Here is a 10,464-nt window from a genome sequence, read left to right on the forward strand (position 1 = left end):
ACCTTATTCTTTAAATATGAAAAACAATAAAAACCTCACTACAAAAAAAAAAAAAAACAAGAAAATATGAAGAAGAAGACCACTTCAAAATTTATTAAATTTAGAAAATAATTATTTACATTTCATACATTAGAAAATTTAAAGTCAAAAAATAGGTCTTTTAAAAAAAGGGCCTGATGCAGAATTACCACTTTTTAAAATCAGCATGAGAAAATCATTACCATTCTAAAACATAATGTACATAAAAAAAATTGAAGTGCAAAAAACTATGCTCTAAAAAGAACATGTGTGTTCTGCATCACCCTTTTTCAAAATCGGGTCACTTTTTTGCTATCTCTATGAAACGGGTAACAGTGTCAGTTCCTGTTTCAAAGTTTACATTATTATTTAATATTGAGCATAGAAATAATTACAAATATACTTCATATTCGTTTGTAGAAAGTGCCTTTTAGTGAAATTAACATGTATGTTATTACAATAATTTTTAAATTAAATTAGTTTAATTTTAAAGTCATCCATATTATCATAAAATGTCTAGATATGGTAACTTTTTCTACCCACCCATATACCATTGCATGATCAAGTCTTTTAAGTATTTTGATCAATTCCTTATCTAAAGGTTCAATTGAAAAACACAAATAAGATTGAAATACATTCTATTCAATTTTAAAAGATGTCTTGTAAACAACAAATAAGTTTTATTTAATATTATTTTTTTGAGATTATCTACAAGATCTTAGTAATAACATGATATAAGTCAATCGTATTGGAATTTAATATAGGTAAAAAAATATATATGATAATATTTCTATAATTTTATATAATGTTATGAATTTTCCTAAATAAGTTTTATTCAAGTTTAAAAGATGTGAAGAGATAAACTACAAATAAGCATTATTCGATTTTTTTTTAGGTTATCTACAAGAGCTTATCTATATGTGTGTGTGTGTGTGTGTGTTTTGCACTTTTTACAATCCAATATGATGCATTTGTAATTCTTTCCATGCTTTATATCAAACTAACACATGACATTTATTAATAACATAAAATTATTTCATTGTTGTTGATAACCTTGATCTAGTTGAATTTCCATTTTAAGTAAAATTATATTATATCAACTTGGTTAAATTATTGGTGGATTACATTTTATATCTTTCTTGATTCTAAATCTGTGGGGTTCACATAAGGATCTATCCCAAAAAATAAAACCTCCTTGAAATAGAAAACTTTATTTTTACAAAGGCTCAATCGAGTTATATAGCTTGATTGAGCCACTAGTTAACCACGTAAAATGGCTCAATCGAGGGTTTGATAAAATCTCGAATGAGATACTTGAATTTATAACTCAAGTGCTCGATCGAGCTGTTGAAGGCTAAAAATCACAGTTTCAGCACCACTTCTGTAGATTTCTCTACAACACCATTTTGTACCCTGGTGGCGTTAAGGCAGAATTTTTCCTTAAGTGGAAGAGTTAATCATGTTGGATTCGTGAAGGAATCCTCTATCCAATGGCATATGAGTTTGACATTTTTGAATTTATATGATATTTTCAATTTAATTTCTTTTAAACATAATGCTTGAATTTTTTTTGGAAATTTTCAAAGGGGCTAAATAAAAAATCAATAATATAAAATATATATAATGAAAAAATTTCAAAAAATACCACTGTCTTCGTCTATGAGTCATGTTCAGTAATTTCATAGTGCCTGAAGTGAAAGTCGATCCCTTGGGTTTTCAAGATCATATCAGTCCACATAAGTTCAATCTTGAATCTGATCTAAATGAGAACTCGGTTGCCTCAAGGGTTACCCTTCAACCTCTACTATATATGTCTCATTATTCCTTGTTTCATGGTCCTCTCGACCCACATACTTCAAATCTTAATGATGTTCAACCTATTATTTCAAGCAGTGATCATATACAAGGTAGTTGCATTTCACAGGTAGAGGAGCAAAGCAGTGAAAATATGTTTCATCTTTCTTCCCTCTTCTAGGATGACAATCTTGCATTCCTGTCTGATCACCAATATCGCAATACTGATATCCTGTCAAATGATTTTGTATCCTTCATTCAAGTTGATACATTATAGAACCATTACCATGACATCCTTATTTCGATTAACACACGTGGTGATGTATATCCAAGTACATCAAACTATATCTTTCCTTTTTCTAAGCACTTGGATTTGTACGATATCGATTCAGAATTTTCTTCTCATAGTTTTTAGTATTCATTTATGGCACATGATTCTATTTCAATTTGAAATGATTCTAAAATTTCTTTGATTCATGCATCTCCAAATATCAAATTTGAAGAAATAAGTTTTCAATCTTTTAAATCTTCAATATACCATGTTGAAGAAAGGTAAGATCAATCTGAATTTTACATTGGTATGCCTATGTTTGATCATTATGATGATGAAAATAATATCCTAGGGTATAACATTCATGATCAATTTGATTTAGTTACAAATGGTGTTTCTTCTCGTGACTCTTTTCATCCTCTCTTACCTCTATCACACTACTCATTGTACCCATATATGTGCGATACTTTTTTTATACTAGCAACCTCTCTAAATCCTTTAGATCTTTATCTTGTTGGTTATGGTTGCAGCTAGGTACAAGACAGACTGATTCTACCATCAGATGATCAAAATATTGAATCTATTATTCATTATTTGTTCAATTGCAAATATTTTATAAGTGAGGAGGAAGATGTTACAACTCTAAATGATCAAGGGAGTTTTCTTACTGATGTACCTCAATGCTATATCCATAAATAATATGATATGTTTACTATTAAGTCTGATCAAACCAGTGGAATTAATATTTTTTCATTGATACATCTGATAATAGTCTGCATATTTACCTGTTTATTTTTCCAAGCCACCCAAATTCGATGATCCGCCATTAGAAAGTTCAGATATCGATCAGGAAGTTGGGGCACTTCAGCCCTTGCTGGTGGTTACGTTAGGTTCTCGTAATCCCGTTGAGATCTCTAAAGTAATTTGGATTCAGATTTTCATGCATAAATCTTTCCTCAATGTTCATCCATTGGAAGTGAACTCATTCATGAAGGACTTTCAAAATTTTCAAGTTAATCCCCTAAACCCTCAAGATAGAGTTTTTTATTAGATAGAAGATTCATATTTGGTTAATTCTTCATCATGTGAGCCCCTTGCATCACACCCAAGGCTGGGAAGCATATCTTTTATGTATACACATAACTTGAAATATTTTCTTTTTGATTGTCAAGATAAAGGTTATTTTGGGTTGGAATATTCCTCCCTATCAAACACTTCCGATGTCTGAATGGAAAATATGATTCATTCGAACAAGAATCCTTTGGTCTAACCATAAAGGCCATAGATATTCTAGGATCTTCATTCCTTGACTCAGTGTTGTAATTAAATGGTGTTCTTCTTGTCTATCCAATCGAGTAGAAGAAAGAAAATAGGAAAATAAATAGCGAGAAAACCAATATCATAGGTATATATAACCTTCTCTAAGGGAACAACCTATTCTTCTCTCAATAATTCGGGATCCCTCTTTCACCCTAGTGAAATAAATAAATTCCTAAGCACAGTCCTATAAATATATAAATAAAGGGTGAAAGAAGAGAAAGGCATCTTGTTTAGAGAGGTGAAGCAAGTAACTTCACCGGGGTACTATTTAGGCTCACTGACAGTGAAACAATGGTTGTGTTCCTGTAGTGACTATGTTTGGGTATTGTCCAGGATTGCTGGTAGCGGAGCAACAATGGAGATGAAAACTAAGACTCTTATTATCTTAAACTCATAATTTTATATTACCCTTCTCCTGAATCAAAACAATTGTGATTTGGAAAACTTTTTGAATATGTTTAGCCAAGAAAATGAATACAGGAGACTATATCCATCCTATGTCAAATGGGGAAGGCAAGGTAATCAATTTGATGAATCAATAATTCCTAAAATACTGAGACCTAGCACTTAAGGATAAAACCTGAATAGAGAAGTTGGAGTTCTATGAGTGTGTCACCAAGTGTTGACGTCGCGATCAACACCCTCCAAAACTTTTCCTACATGTGAATTTTGTAGCCTACTGAGGATTTAATGTTTTTTCATTCCATAGTTGCTTCATGATAGATTAAGGTTATGCTAAGTGTTTAAGTCTTCTCTTCGGTTTCTAAGTGTCAAGGTAACTTTCTCACACATGTTCAATACACAATAAGTTCATGAGCACATTCTTTTACATAAGCTTGAACAAGCATAGGATAGTCCATCAAGATAGTTCGTGTGAAATGTTCAACCTATTTCAAAAATCAATGCACACTTTCATTGACAATCTCTCACTTTTGGTTTAGATTGTACTTCTATTTCATTGAGCTTTTCCAGCTTTCGCTATTGCACATCTTCACTTTTGCAAGTGTAACTTTCATGTTTATGACTATCGCTTTTTCTTGTTTTCACTTTAATAAATATTTTGTCATGTTATCTTCACTCTAACATTTGTCTCTTTCAGTGTTGTTCGCATTTGCAAGTGTCATTTGAACTTTTCTCTTACTGTCGCAAGTGTTGTCTCCAGCGCATGAGAAGTTTCGCATGATGTAAAATCACAGTGATGGTTCATTTTAGGAGGAAGATTTGGTAAAATGGGCCCTATCTATCATATAGACATGTATTAGACTCATCCCAAAGCTTCATGCACCGTTGCATCAATGTCGTCATTGTCATCGTAAAGTACATCTTAAGTGTCACACTTAGAGGAGGTTGTTGTATTGTCGTCACATTGAGGGGATCATGTTGTTATTGTCTACTGAGTATTCGATGTTGTGTCGTCAAGTGTTCTGAGTGTTTTTGGTCATTCATAAGTTCAACCTTGGTCTCACTTCTACCTCAATGATCCCACACTTAGTAAAATTTTGGAAATTTCCTGACCGATTAACTTGATCCCACTCGGCCTCCTCGAACTACGCATTGCGTAGTGTCAACCCTCAAGTTTATCCCTAGCCTCTTCGTGTTGAAATATGGCAACAAGAATATTCCAATTTAATTTTTCCTTGAATTAAATTGTGAATTAAAATCGAATTTAGTCTTAACAGCTACTTGGAAATAATTAATTAATTTATTTTAAATTAATTAGTTGGAGAAATTCAAGTTAGAAGTCTTTCTGAAGTCATGCAAGAGTTATCCCTTAAATTAAGGAGATAAGATTAAGTTATATTTGAGTTGTAATTAGTTAACTCAATTTACTGAGTTAAGTCCAGTTAAATTAGTTCCAAACTGTTTGAGGAACTAATAGTGAGTTAACAGTTAGTTGATGCATTAATGCACTCAACTAGTGCTACTCCAGTTAACTGAAGATTCCCTCATCAGAAACTCATGCATGTCTATTCTGAGAAAGACCCAATTGAGATTAATGTTCAAGGACAGTGTATTATCAGTTGCATGTGTTTTCTCATGGAGAAAACTCATGCATGCAGTCAAGGATTCATCCTTGAGGGTTGAGCAGTTTTAAAGGCTTGTTTTTCCACTTGGTAAGAGGCTAATCATCCACAAGGAACAGCGCAAGGAAAAGGAGCTTGGAGGGCAGAGTGGAAGGCTGGAGTGAAGCCAAGATTTCTGTGAGCATTTGTGAGGATTGTACTCAGAGCTGGCTAGCTTTGAGAGCTAAGACTTTGTATAATTCCTATGTATTTCCACCATGTATGATAATATAATAGTGCGGGGTTTTTATCTTAGACTTTCCCCAAAGTATTTTCATGTGTATTTTGCCATTGATTCATCTTCTTCTGGTTATATTTTTCAGCTCGATCTTTAAGCTTTTGCAAATTGATAGTAGAAGTAGGTTATAGTGTTCTGCTTTGATTTATATTGCACTATCGAGTTAACCTATCACTGATTTTCTACATGGTATCAGAGCTGTGAATAGTATACTGAGAAGAGAATTCGAAGTTTGAATTTCAGGGTTGCAGGTGCAAATCGAATTCAAATCATACTTCAAGGTTGGCCAATGGTGTTCTATGACTTGAGACTCGAGTATGCCTTGGAAGGTAGCTCGAATTACATAGCATGGAAAGATAGAATGGAGGTTGTATTAGAAGACAATGGCTTGAAGGAATTCATTGATCAATAAATCCCAAAGCCAGCTTCAACTAATGCACAAGAGTTGGTTGAGTGGAAGAAGTGTGTGATGAAGTCGAGATGGATCATCCTTGAGGGAGTTCGAGACCATATTGTCTCGAGTCTCCATGGGAAGGATACTCCATTTTCAATATGGAAGACATTGAAGGACCTCTACTAGAACAGTAGTGACCAGAGGAAATTGGCACTCAAGGATAAGCTTTGAAGAATCAAGATGGAGAAGGGCGATAATATTTCCACATATTTGAATAAGCTCACCACCTACAGAGATGAGCTTGGTAGTGTGGGAATAACTGTTGTCGATGATGATATCGTGAGCCTCACTCTCCTTGGCCTTCCAAAGAGTTGGAATAGCTACCAGGACTCTGTGAATGGAAGGTAGAAACTGCCAGATCAGGAGGAGCACACGAGATGGTTCTTCATCCAAGAATGATGATGAAGAAAATCTGGCCTTAGCAAGTAAGACAAGGAAAGGGAAGGGGAAGGCTTCCCATTTCTAATCAAATTCTTCTCTTGGAGGGAAGGAGGGTGACATGTCTAAAGTAAGATGCTTTAATTATCACAAGATGGGACATTATGCAACTAATTTCCATCAAATAAGTCCAAGAAGGGATCCTCAGAAGGATCGGAAGGTGAGGCATTAGCCTCTCAGTTCGAAATGGACTTTATCCTCATCGCATGAATGTTGTCATCGATGATGGGTTGTGTCTGGTATCTTGACAGTGGAGCCTCATTCCACATGACCGATGATAAAAATTTATTCAGCGCCTTGGAGGAGAAAGACCTCAAGATGTGCATAGAGATGGGTGACGACAAAAGGTATAGTGTTTTAGGAGTGGGCACGATTGCTTTTTAGAGGGAGCATGGAGCTCCTCTCACCTTGACAGATGTGATGTATGTGCCTAGACTGAAGAAGAACTTGGTATCGGCCGCAATGTTGAAGGACAAAGGATACAATGTTGTCTTTAGTAAAGGAAAGGTGTTCCTAAGACACATAGCCATGGGTCAGACCAAGAGGATAGGGATTCGGGTGAAGAATCTCTATAAACTAGAGGTAGATGATTGTGCAGCATTGAGTATGAAAGCAAAATTGGTGCAAAGCCAAGACATTGGTGAGTTGTGGCACAGGCGGTTGGGCCATTTTCATCATGTGGTTTTGAAGATAATGCAGCAGATATCTACAGGACTTCCCAAAGGTAAACTTGAGCAAGTTGACACATGCAAAGGTTGTATTTTGGGAAAGTACACCAAGTATTCCTTTCATGATCGAGACAGTCGAGCAAAGGCTATCTTAAAGCAAGCTGATACTGATTTGTGTGGACCATTCTCGATGACATCCACAACGAAGCAAAGGTATTATGTTATTTTCATTTATGACTATTCTCGTAAATACTGGATTTATTTCATGCAGAAGAAGGACCAAACTTTCACAAAGTTTTGTGAGTTCAAAGCTTTGGTCGAGAAAGAGTCAGGGAAGAAGATCAAGGCCTTGAGAAGCGACAATGGAAGAGAATATGTCTCTCAAGAGTTTAAGGACTTTAGTGCAGTGGAAGGAATTAAATGAGAGTTGACGACACCTGATAACCCACAGAAGAATGGGGTGGCCGAGAGGAAGAACAGAACTATCATAGGGGCCGCACGGGCAATGTTGCATGACCAAAGCCTACCACTTCACTTGTGGGATGAGGCATGTAACACAGTGGTCTATTTGCAGATTAGAAGCTCGCATCGAATACTTGGGATGAAGACACCAGAGGAATATTTCTCTGGTAAGAGACTAGATGTGGGTCACTTCAGGATCTTTGGCTCATCGGTATATTGCCATGTGACAAAGGATGCATGGAAGAAGCTTGAGTCAACAACAGAGTTGGGGATATTTGTGGGGTACACTGATACACCTCACAACTATCGGGTGTACTTTCCTACCAGTCGGAGGATAGTGGTTCACAGAGATCTCAAGTTTCATGAGCAGAAGGCCATGCGATTTTCCATTTAGAGGGAGCTCCAACTACAGGTTGTGGAGGAACTGTTGGTTCCTAAGGAGGAGGAGCCTCAGATTGATGCGAGCAGCCGCATGTAGAGGTTCCAAGAGTGGAGACATCCACTCAAGTAGAGTCTTCCAGAGATGGAAGAAAACACACAAGTGAAGCTGATATATTGTTGGAGGATGCGAGAGAGAATGTGGGAGCACCATCTTCTTAGCGCAGGCAGAGGAGGGCACCTGAGAAGTGCACTAGATACATGGCCCTTTCTAGGGAGTGTGTTGAGACTGAGCCATCTTCCTTTGAGGAAGCGGTGTAGCAGCCGATTTGGGTTGATGCTATGGTGGAGGAGTATGACTCCATAGTTCGTAATAGTGTTTGGGACATGGTTCTGAGATCGGAGAACAAGTCAATTATGAGTTCTTGTTGGCTTTAAAAGGTAAATAAAGCTGTTGATGGTAGTGTGGAGAAGCATAAGGCAAGATTTGTTGCCCGTGGTTTTTCACAAGTCAAGGGATTGACTATGATGAGACTTTTGCTCCTGTCACAAGGTAATCTATCAGATCTATGTTGGTACTATCAACACAGATGGAAATCCATCAGATGGATGTGAAGACTGCATTCCTCAATGGCCAGATTGAGGAAGAGGTGTACATAGAGCAACTAGAAGGTTTTGAGACCTTCGATTGTGAGTCGCATGTGTGCCGACTCAAGAGAGCGTTGTACAGGCTGAAGCAAGTACCTCGTGCTTGGTACACTAGGATAGACAACTACTTCACTGGGTTGGGCTTCACAAATAGTGAAGAGGATGCGAACCTGTACCACATCGTGGTGAAAGGTAAGCTGTTGATCATCGTACTTTATGTTGATGATCTCATATTGACTGGTGATGATCAGTTGATCGTGTCTTGCAAGGAGGACCTTGCAAGAGAATTCAAGATGAAAGACATGGGTCTCATGCATTACTTCCTTGGCATGGAAGTGTGGCAAAAGGATGGGGAGTTGTTTGTGTCTCAGGGCAAGTATGCCAACGAGATACTCAGGAGATTCCACATGGAGAAGTGCAAGCCCAAGCAGACTCCTCTAGTAGGTAACTAGAGGAAGGAAGTTGCTACTTCAAGAGAAGTGATAGAGGCTACTGTGTATAGGCAGCTTGTGGGTTCACTAATGTACTTAATGAACAAATGACTAGATTTGTGCTATGCGGCGAGCCAGCTGAGTTAAGTGATGGTTCATCCTACCAAGATGTTTTGGAAGGCGACAAAGCATGTATTGAGATACCTTAGAGGCACATCTCAATATGGATTATGGTATAGACGGACAGAGGGAGTGAAGCTACAGTGCTTCACTGATGCAAATTGGGCAGGGAGTCCATCAGATCAGAAGAGCACAACAAGAGGGATTTTCAACCTTGGGTCAGTGGTAGTTCCTTGGTACAACAGGAAACAAAGGTTAGTTGCACTCATCTCGGTAGAGGTAGAATACATGGCTGCAAGTCAGGCAGCATGTGAGGCCATTTAGATGTGGAAAATACTAGTTGGTTTGTTTGATAAGAGGACGGATCCAACTGTGATCTATTGTGATAATCAGAGTTGTATCAAACTCTCTGAGAATCCAGTATTTCATGATAGGTCCAAGCACATCGACTTCCGATATCATCATCTCAGAGACTATGTAGTGAGGAGGATCATGTTGCTGCAATATATTTCGATAGAGGAGCAAGATGCTGACATTTTGGCAAAGGCATTGTCGAAGTGTAAATTCAAGTTCCATAGAGACATGATCGGGGTGGCAGATAATCCATTTCTTGTTGAGAGGGAGTGTTAAATATGGCAACAAGAATATTCCAATTTAATTTGTCCTTCAACTAAATTGTGAATTAAAATCGAATTTAGTCTTAACAACTACTTGGAATTAATTAATTAATTTATTTTTAAATTAATTAGTTGGAGAAATTCAAGTTAGAAGTCTTTATGAAGTCATGCAAGAGTTATCCCTTAAATTAAGGAGATAAGATTGAGTTATATTTGAGTTGTAATTAGTTAACTCAGTTTACTGAGTTAAGTCCAGTTAAATTAGTTCCAAACTATTTGAGGAACTAATAGTGAGTTAACAGTTAGTTGATGCATTAATGCACTCAACTAGTGCTACTCCATTTAACTGAAGATTCCCTCATCAGAAACTCATGCATGTCTATTTTGAGAAAGACCCAGTGGAGATTAATGTTCAAGGATAGTGTACTATTAGTTGCATGTGTTTTCTCATGGAGAAAACTCATGCATGCAGTCAAGGATTCATACTTGAGGATTGCGCAGTTTTAAAGGCTTGTTTTTCCACTTGGTAAGAGGCTAATCATCC

This window comes from Pinus tabuliformis, chromosome 7 (assembly GCF_031772625.1).
Source record: "Pinus tabuliformis cultivar Carrire ecotype Pingquan chromosome 7, CPIR1, whole genome shotgun sequence".
NCBI lineage: Eukaryota > Viridiplantae > Streptophyta > Pinopsida > Pinales > Pinaceae > Pinus > Pinus tabuliformis.